General features: G+C 40.9%; 1 protein-coding gene across 1 annotated transcript in view; it reads left to right on the top strand.

Moving 5' to 3' along the window:
- The first annotated feature begins 419 nt into the window (after window positions 1-419).
- The window catches only part of LOC143276872 (uncharacterized), a 42,443-nt gene continuing 31,712 nt past the window's right edge, over window positions 420-11,150 (top strand). The window contains exon 1 of the mRNA XM_076581528.1: window positions 420-519. The gene's annotated coding sequence lies outside the window, so the exon portion shown is untranslated. The remainder of the gene's footprint in view (window positions 520-11,150) is intronic.

Raw genomic sequence — 11,150 nt, forward strand, 5'->3', positions numbered from 1 at the left:
TTGGAAGATTGGAATTCCTTCTCTTTTTTTTCCCTTTCGTGCCCCAGAATTATGGACTTTTTATTCTTACTCTTATCATTGTTGGTTACCATTGGTATTTCATGATGAAAATGGTGATAGGGATGATTGCAGCTATGCAGGTCCATTTAGATTTGACACAACCACAAGGCGGCTCTTCACTTTCTCTCAACGTCAACCATGCTTGCAACCTGACACGTGTAGCCATTATGGTGATGTCAGTGTCGTGTAAGACATGTGCCTTCTACCACTGTCCCTAAATATTTGGCAAACATATATCTATGAAGCAGATGTCCAACATCGCTAAAACGAGTGATGCGCGCGGTCGTTTAGAAGAGAACTTTGATCGTCATGTGGATGGTTTCAATCAAGCGCGGTCTTCTAGTTGACTGACTTTTCGCCGGAATGTGGTTGTGCATCCTAGCCAAAACAATGAGCTCATCAAGCAGAAGACCAGTTCGTGCTGTGTGGCAGACAAAGATGTGGTCCAGATACTGAACCGTGAGTAACCAAAGAGTTTTGCTTATGATCTCAGAACTTGGTCAGGAACTAGAACTATATAAATGTTGTATGTGGGAGGAGGTATCTTGGATTTGGACAGATTCATTTATCGATAACTCTAATCTGCGCTCTTTGTCTCAGTCATTTGAAACGAATCGATTCAGTGTCTGACTTGTGTGTGTGTGTGTGTGTGTGTGTGTGTGTGTGTGTGTGTGTGCATGTGTATGTGTGTGTTTGTGTGTGCATGTGCATGTGTGTGTGTGTGTGTGTATGTGTGTGTGTGTGTGTGTGTGTGTGTGTGTGTGTGTGTGTGTGTGTGTTCTTCTTTGCCTCTCTCTCTCTGCGCATGTGTGTGTGTGTGTGTGTGTGTGTGTGTGTGTGTGTGTGTTCTTCTTTGCCTCTCTCTCTCTGCGCATGTGTGTGTGTGTGTGTGTGTGTGTGTGTGTGTTCTTCTTTGCCTCTCTCTCTCTCTCTGTTGTCTTGTCTGTAATCCTGTGGTAATCCATGTACAAGGCAACAATCCACAAAATGTGTGTGTGTTTCTGGCTGTCTGTCCAGTATTACTCTGCTTCTCATTACCCCCCTCTTTCTCTCATTCTCTCTCATTCTCTGTCTGTCTGTCTGTCTGTCTGTCTCCCAGTCCCAGAACTATGGTATGTAAATGAAGATAATGTATACAAGCATACATTCATAATTCATTGCCCCCACCCCATGCCTCTCTGTCTGTATGCCCCATTACATGAGTATTGGTCACTCTGTGTGTGTGTGTGTGTGTGTGTGTGTGTGTGTGTGTGTGTGTGTGTGTGTGTGTGTTTTCTTTCTGTCTGTCCAGTATTTCTCTGCTTCTCTCTCTCTCTCATTCTCTGTCTGTCTGTCTGTCTCCCTCTCTCAGTCACAGTTCTGTGGTATGTAAATGAAGATAATGTATACATGGGTAAATCAATGCCCCCACCCCAAGCCTCTCTGTATTTATATGAGTATTGATCACTTTGTGTGTGTGTGTATGTGTGTGTGTGTGTGTGTGTGTGTGTGTGTGTGTGTGTGTGTGTGTGATATTGTGTGTCCAGATTCTGTACCAGTTTGTTTATTCATTTATGGTCTGTTCATCTGAGAGTGAGATGATGATATTAGACTGAATTCCTGTACTGGTGTATATCTAAATTATGTGTGTATGTGTGTATGCTTCTGTCATGTGTGTGTGTGTGTCAGAGGGACAGTGGGTTGGGGGTTGGGGTCGGGGTGAGGTTGAAGAGCCAGAGAACTTCCAGAATTGAGAAAATTCTCCCCCTTTTCCTCCTTCTCTCAGTCATTCTCATTCTCTGTGTCTGTCTGTCTGTTTGTCTGTCTGTCTGTCTGTCAGACTCTTCTAAGACAAGATCTATCAATTGCTTCCAATGATAATCATTAAGCAACTAAATTAGTCTGTCTCAATTATCTTTAAACTAGTTTTATTTTATTTATATTTTAACATTTGTGTAATTAGTGCTGGACATGTGCACACACACACAGAGCCAGACATGCACAGGTGTTTCAGAAACAACAGATGGCAGGAAATAAGAGACTTTCCAGCAACACAGATTTTGTGGTTCATAATCAGTCTGAGATAGGACTGTTGCCCTGGTTGTTTCTGTGTGTGTGTGTGTGTGTGTGTGTGTGTGTGTGTGTGTGTTAGAGTTAGCGTATGTGTGTGTGTGTATGTGTGTGTGTGGAAGGGTGGGTGGGGGTGACTGTGTATGTGTGTGTGGGAGGGGGGGGGGGGAGGAGGAGGTTCTCCCTCTGTGTGTGCATGTGTGCATGTGTATGTGTAATTGTGTATGTGTGTGTGTGTATGTGTGTGTGTGAGCAAATGCGTGTGTGTGTGTGTGTGTGTGTGTGCGTGCGTGTGTGTGTGATTTATTGACCAGCAAACAACAGATGTCACACTACACATGCAGTGATGTACATGTTTACAGCGCACAGTGACCTCTTTCTTGCCACTGATGATCTCCAAGGTTCCCTGAGTGTCCTTATCATTTCTTTCTTCCCATCCTCTTATCTTTAATGTTAACAGCACTGCACTATAGCCATGTATTTTCCCCAGGGAAGGCAGCTGGAATCTCACTCAGAAAAATCTGTTGTAACAAAAAAGTGATAATTCCAATACAATGCAATTTGACTGAATAATACAGTTGATTTTTTATATTTAGTTCCTGCTTTCTTTCCAGTTTTTCATCAAATTGCTTTTTGATGGTCATCACAGTCTCCCTTTCCTTTGTGTGTCTGGTGTGAAGTCTTCTGTCACTTTCTGTTGCTCTGTGTGTGTGTGTGTGTGTGTGTGTGTGTGTGTGTGTGTGTGTGTGTGTGTGTGTGGTTGTTTTTTCTTTCTTTAATTAAACGTCTTTTCACTTTGAGTGATATTAGTGTGTGCTTGTGTGCATGTATGCGTGTTTGACTTTTGTGTGTGTTTGTGTATTTTTTCTTGTGCAATTGTGTGTGTGTAGGTGTGTGCAGTTAAGTGGGTGTGTCACATTGTGTGTTTGTGTGGTTGCATGTGCCTCATATTACTATTATTAGTCACAATGTTTGTGTGGTTGCATGTGCCTCATATTACTATTATTAGTCACAATGTTTGTGTGGTGGCATGTGCCTCATATTACTGTTATCAGTCACAATGTTTGTGTGGTTGCATGTGCCTCATATTACTATTATTAGTCACAATGTTTGTGTGGTTGCATGTGCCTCATATTACTGTTATTAGTCACAATGTTTGTGTGGTTGCATGTGCCTCATATTACTATTATTAGTCACAATGTTTGTGTGGTTGCATGTGCCTCATATTACTGTTATTAGTCACAATGTTTGTGTGGTTGCATGTGCCTCATATTACTGTTATTAGTCACAATGTTTGTGTGGTTGCATGTGCCTCATATTACTGTTATTAGTCACAATGTTTGTGTGGTGGCATGTGCCTCATATTACTGTTATTAGTCACAATGTTTGTGTGGTTGCATGTGCCTCATATTACTGTTATTAGTCACAATGTTTGTGTGGTTGCATGTGCCTCATATTACTGTTATTAGTCACAATGTTTGTGTGGCTGCATGTGCCTCATATTACTGTTATTAGTCACAATGTTTGTGTGGTTGCATGTGCCTCATATTACTATTATTAGTCACAATGTTTGTGTGGCTGCATGTGCCTCATATTACTGTTACAATGTTTGTGTGGTTGCATGTGCCTCATATTACTGTTATTATTCACAATGTTTGTGTGGTTGCATGTGCCTCATATTACTGTTATTAGTCACAATGTTTGTGTGGTTGCATGTGCCTCATATTACTATTATTAGTCACAATGTTTGTGTGGTTGCATGTGCCTCATATTACTGTTATTAGTCACAATGTTTGTGTGGTTGCATGTGCCTCATATTACTGTTATTAGTCACAATGTTTGTGTGGTTGCATGTGCCTCATATTACTATTATCAGTCACAATGTTTGTGTGGTGGCATGTGCCTCATATTACTATTATTAGTCACAATGTTTGTGTGGTTGCATGTGCCTCATATTACTGTTATTAGTCACAATGTTTGTGTGGTTGCATGTGCCTCATATTACTATTATCAGTCACAATGTTTGTGTGGTTGCATGTGCCTCATATTACTATTATCAGTCACAATCTTTGTGTGGTGGCATGTGCCTCATATTACTATTATTAGTCACAATGTTTGTGTGGCTGCATGTGCCTCATATTACTGTTATTAGTCACAATGTTTGTGTGGTTGCATGTGCCTCATATTACTGTTATTAGTCACAATGTTTGTGTGGTTGCATGTGCCTCATATTACTGTTATTAGTCACAATGTTTGTGTGGTTGCATGTGCCTCATATTACTATTATCAGTCACAATGTTTGTGTGGTTGCATGTGCCTCATATTACTATTATCAGTCACAATCTTTGTGTGGTGGCATGTGCCTCATATTACTATTATTAGTCACAATGTTTGTGTGGTTGCATGTGCCTCATATTACTGTTATTAGTCACAATGTTTGTGTGGTTGCATGTGCCTCATATTACTATTATCAGTCACAATGTTTGTGTGGTTGCATGTGCCTCATATTACTATTATCAGTCACAATGTTTGTGTGGTGGCATGTGCCTCATATTACTATTATTAGTCACAATGTTTGTGTGGTTGCATGTGCCTCATATTACTGTTATTAGTCACAATGTTTGTGTGGTTGCATGTGCCTCATATTACTATTATTAGTCACAATGTTTGTGTGGTTGCATGTGCCTCATATTACTATTATCAGTCACAATGTTTGTGTGGTTGCATGTGCCTCATATTACTATTATCAGTCACAATGTTTGTGTGGTTGCATGTGCCTCATATTACTGTTATTAGTCACAATGTTTGTGTGGTTGCATGTGCCTCATATTACTGTTATTAGTCACAATGTTTGTGTGGTTGCATGTGCCTCATATTACTATTATCAGTCACAATGTTTGTGTGGTGGCATGTGCCTCATATTACTATTATCAGTCACAATGTTCATCCTCCCCTTCCTCTTTCTTCCTCCCTGATGGCTATCCTGTGAAGATCTGCAAGCAGAACCTGATTGATTGATCTCGTTGTCAGCTGTATTGATTGGTTGCTATGGATACTACCATAATGCCTGTCTTCAGTCAGGGACCAAACTCTTAGCACTTTACAAACATGGTGTCATTTGCACTGCAGGCTGCCTGCCTTGGTGGAGCCGGCCGAGGTGCTCATCGCATGTTTCCTGTGTCATTAAGTCAGGCTTCAGTCACACACACACACACACACACACACACACACACACACACACACACACACACACACACACACACACACTCACATTTATACATGTACACATACCTTTTTCAGTGATTTTTTTTCTGTGAAGATGAGAAAGAAGAACCTGATATATCACTTTACCAGATAATTACATGTATGGTACACTTTGCTGAGTGCTGGGGTGGGTGAAGCAAGGAAAATTACAGGTGGGTTGATATCTGGTGAAATAGTGTATGTGTGCGTGTGTGTGTGTGTGTGTGTGTGTGTGTGTGTGTGTGTGTGTGTGATAATACAGTGAAAGAAAGATGAGAGAGACAGAGAGAGGGGGAGAGGGGGAGAGGGAGACAGAGAGCATGCTTGTGCAAGAATAACCGGTGTGTACGTGTGCACAATTTCCTGTATGTTTGTGTGCATGCATATTCGTTACTGTTATAGTAAGTTTTAGTATTTGATTTTCAGTCTTGTAATTTTCAAACTGTTGTCAACAAACATCAGTCTGATAGGAGAATCACACACACACACACACACACACACACACACACACACACACACTATACCCCACCCCCATGTGTATATATATATACAGCACGCTCTGCCTATACCGACCACCAGTTGTACCAGACATCGCGTATACCGTCATACTGTGAAAAATATCCCAGCCGAAGGCCTTCTTTGACATGACTAAAAACTCATCGGATATACCGGACATCGCTAAAACCGGCCATGTTTTTCGTGTCTCCAGAAGCACCAAACTCCGAATGTACCGGACATCGTTTGTACCGTCACAGATCCAGGCAAGAAATCGTCTTTCCGGATACAGCGTCATGTCAGACATCGCTGATGGCGCCTCGTCCCGTTCCCTGGAGTACATATCATAATTCTGATATATCGCATCACTTATCAACAGCAGTGACGGCAGTTGCTTCTGCCGCTGTCTTTCGAAGGAACTGCGTGGCACACACGGCTTCCATACCAGTTTAAACAGTCAGTTTAACATTTGTATTCAGTTGTATTTGGATTTCTTTTTATCACAGCATATTTCTCTGTGTGAAATTCGGGCTGCCCTCCCCAGGTAGAGCGCGTCGCTACACTATAGTGCCACCCATTTAAAAAAAAAAAGTTTTCCTGCGTGCAGTGTTTTTGTTTTTCCTACTAAGGTGGATTTTTCTATATAATTTTGCCAGGAACAACGGGTTCTTTTACATGCGCTAAGTGCATGCTGCACACGGGACCTCGGTTTATCGTCTCATCCAAATGACTAGCGTCCAGACCACCACTCAAGGTCCAGTGGAGGGGGAGAAAATATCGGCGGCTGAGCCGTGATTTCGAACCAGCGCGCTCAGATTCTCTGGCTACCGAGGCGGACGCGTTACCTCCAGGCCATCACTCCCAGTTTGTGACTTGACTGACCAGCACACTGGTGTGTGTGTTCAGTGCAGTGATGGTGGCGACACAACACGTCATTTGAGAGAAATCTACACCAGTTCCGCGCTGCTGCAGCGAGAGGTGCCCTCATAGACCTGTACTCATAGAATTGGACAAGGCGCCATCTGTGATGACTGACATGACGCAATATCCGGAGAGAAGAATCCTAGCCTGCGGAAGGGATCTGTGATGGTATACACGATGTCCGGCATTTCCGGAGTTAGATGCTCCTGTGGACGGGAAAAACATGTTCGATATGAGCGATGTATGGTTTATATCCGATGAGTTTTTAGTTATGTCAAAGAAGGCCTTCAGTCGGAATTTTTTTTTAAATTTTTTTACTGTGACGGTATAAGCTATGTCCGGTACAACTGTGGTCGAAAAAGGCGGAGCGTACACACACACGCACACACACACACACGCACGCATGCACGCCACTACACCACCACCCCCTATCCCACCCCTTCCCCGCTCCAAACACACAGCCAACCGACTCTTGGGGGACACTCCTTTTGAAAATCCAAGAAGACGACAACGATTGGCTATACAATGCAACTGTCAAACATTCACTCCAACGTCGCACACACTGTCTGGGTACTGGCTATACCTGTTCATATAATGGCGGTGCTGGTTGACTTTCGGCCTCCACATTTGCAATTAACTGTCTGTCTGTCTGTCTCTGTCTCTGTCTGTCTCTGTCTGCCTGTCTGTCTCAGAATTCTGAGTTCTCTCTCTCGCTCTCTCTCAGATGAAGACCATTTCCTATTTCAGTGCAAAGCTTATCAAGATATTAGGGCCAAGAACCAACTTAACGTGTGGCCGCCGAGATAAGGTAAACCGAACAGAGCTTGTTATCCTCTGATAATGGTGAAGTTCTAGTTTCACTCGCAAGCTATGTTGCAGAGGCTGTTGACATCCGGAAAAGAAACACGGTTTGTAAGAATATGTAGTCATTATTTCTATGAATAATATATTGCATCTGTATGCACTTGATGATGAAGTTGAATATGAACAGTTTATGATATTTGTTGTTGTCAGTCAGACTAAATGGTAGAGGCTGATGGTGGAGTGTGGTCGAAGATGGTGTGTATGTGCTTGTTACTGTGCACATCAGTGCATGAACGGTTAACTCACTTTGTTATAGAATAGCTTATTGACACTAATTGTTATAGAATAGCTTATTGACACTGATTGTTTTATTGACTGTTTAGTTTGTTTTCTTCCGTTCAATACACGACGCTGCAATTGGGGATTGTATCCCCTTGACATACGGGCTGTTGTTTGGTTAGTGTCAGTAAATAATGTCTGAAGCGTCTGTCTGTCTGTCTATCTATCTGTCTATCTATCTATGTATTTATCTCTCTCTCCACCCTCTGTTTTGCTTTCCTCGCCCGCTTTCTCCTCCTCTCTCACTGTTTCCCCTCCCTCTTTTCCTTCTTTTCCCACAGAGAGAGCGGGAGAGAGAGAAACACACACACACACACACATACACACACACACACACACACACACACACACACACACACACACACACACACACACACACACGCACACACACACACATTATTTAAAAAATATACGACATGGACACACATACACATAAACACACATGCACGCGCACGCACGCCCACACACATGCACAGACAGACACACAGACACAGACACAAACAGACAGACAGACAGACAGATACACACGCACACACACACACTCTCTCTCTCTCTGTCAAGAAGCTGGGTTCAAAAGAGGATATTCAACAATCGATCACATGTTTACTCTTATGGCTCTAATTCAGAAACAGTTTTCCCTTAATCGTAAACTTTATGTAGCGTTTATTGATTTTGAAAAGGCGTTTGATTCTATTAATAGAAATTTACTATGGCCTATTCTGACAAAACATGGCATAACAGGGAAGCTTTTCAAATGTATTAAGAGTATGTATAGCGTTGTGAAAACAAGAATTAGGTGCGGTAACAAACTTACTGATTATATAAATTGTACAAGGGGGGTAAGACAGGGAGATGTTTGTAGTCCTATTTTGTTTTCATTGTTCATTAATGAATTAGCATTAGAAGTAATTGACCGGGGAAGACATGGTGCGAGATTTACAACTGATTTTATAGAACTATTTATATTATTACTTGCTGATGATATTGTCTTGCTCTCAGAAACAGCTACTGGTCTACAGACGCAATTAAATAACCTGAAAAATTCAGCTACTAACTTGCAATTAAAAGTTAATTTGGATAAAAGTAATATAATTGTTTTCAGGAAAGGTGGTTATTTGGCAGCAAGGGAAAGGTGGGTGTATGATGGTGCTGCCATGCCAGTTGTTAATGCTTACAAATATCTTGGAATTGTTTTTTCTACACGTTTGAGTTTTGTAGCTGCATGTAGGGATCTTTCAAGTAGGGCAAAAAATGCATTGTTACATGTTATGAAGAAATTATTTGTACTGAATAACAATTCTCTGGATATCTTTATTAAGATTTTTGATACCCAGATACAACCCATAGTACAATATGGCTCAGAATTATGGGGCTTAGATAAGAATGCTACTTTACAATGTGAATCTGTTCACTTATTTGGACTTAAAAGGTTTCTAGGAGTTGAAATGAGAACACCAAACGATTTAGTGTACGGTGAGACGAATAGATATCCAATAAATATAAATTCTGCTGTGAGATGTGTTCGATACTGGTTGAAACTATTAAAAATGAACGAAGATAGACTACCACGGAAATCCTATAATATGTTGTATGATTTAGATGTTAGAGGGAAAAGAAACTGGGCTTCAAATATACGAACTTGTCTGTGTGAATTGGGATTTGGATATGTATGGGAATGTCAAGGAGTCGGTAATGAGAATATGTTTTTGAAATCTTTTCGTCAACGTTTAATAGACTGTAGATGGCAAAACTGGGAAAGTCATGTCCAATCCAGTGATCGATTTTGTTTCTATAGAGCTTATACTTCTACACATTTAGTTAAAAATTATCTTTTGCTCAATATTGACAAACATTTACGATTCATATTAACACGATTTAGATTTGGTATTTCTGAAATCAATTTGCACAGGTATCGCTATAAAAATGTTAATCATTTAGAGAACTTGTGCCCTCTGTGCAAAGAGTCAACGGAAGATGAAGTTCATTTTGTTCTGAAGTGTCCTGTATTGCATAATATTCGTGTAAAATTTGTTTCAAAGAAATATTATGAATATCCTTGTTTGTTTAAATTTTGTCTATTGATGGCATCATCTAACGACAGTGTTATAAGAAATCTCGCATTGTACTTATATAAAGCTTTTAAGTTAAGAGAAATGGTATTGTCCTAATTTCTATAGTTTAATTGTATAAGCAGTTGAACGCTTATTGCCAGTTACGGTAATGTATGCATATCTTGTTATCGCCCCTCATTCATATGGGGCTATGGCCTTAATGAATAAATCATCTGCGTCATCTGCGTCTGCGTCTGCGTCTCTCTCTGTCTCTCTGTCTCTGTCTCTGTCAGCATAGTGATCATGATCTTATTTGTCCATTGTGCACAAAGGCAGAAGAAAACGAATTACATTTCATGTTTTGTTGTCCAAAGTTATGTGAACTAAGATATAATTTCATACCCCAGAAATATTACTCTCAGCCTTCTATGTTTAAACTAGTTTTGCTTATGACGTCACGTCGTGAAGAAGAAGTCAGACAGTTTGCAGGTTATCTACACAAAGCATTCAAAATCCGGTCATTTAGTTGTTCCTGATTATCAATCTAGGTATTGTTTTGTTTTATTGTATCATATACTGTATGTCATAATGTTTTCGAAATAAGTTTACACACCACCCCTTCATAAGGGGCTAAGGCCTTTTTTGAATAAACCATCCGAATCCGAATCCGAATCTGTCTCTGTCTCTGTCTCTCTGTCTGTCTCCCTGTCTCTCTCTCTCTCTCTTACACACGGACAGAATGGACAGAGAGAACGCGCCTGTTTAAAACTCCAAATCAAGACAACAATTGGCAGCTGTCAAACATCCATTCGCTAGTGTGTCCCACTCTCTCTTCACGTGTCAAAGCGAGGCAAAGAGCGTGCGTGTATTGTTCATATAATGACAGTGCTGTCTGTCTGTCTCTCCTCCCCTTTCAGCAAGCCTCGGTGAGCACGTGCCTTGGACTCGTCGTGGAATCCATTCCGTTCTGCTGAGAACCCAGTGGAGCGAAGGCGGTTTCTTTTTTAGATTAAAAGAGGCAGTGACATGTGGTCTGTGTGTGATTAGAAAAAAAGAAAAGAAAAAAGAAAGATATCTTATTCATTGTTGCTAATACTACAACAGCTACTGCTGCTGCTACTGCTTCTATCATCATCATCATCACCATCGTCATCATGTTCATCATTATCATTATCATTATTATTATTA

This window comes from Babylonia areolata, chromosome 33 (genome assembly GCF_041734735.1).
Source record: "Babylonia areolata isolate BAREFJ2019XMU chromosome 33, ASM4173473v1, whole genome shotgun sequence".
Classification (NCBI taxonomy): Eukaryota; Metazoa; Mollusca; class Gastropoda; order Neogastropoda; family Buccinidae; genus Babylonia; species Babylonia areolata.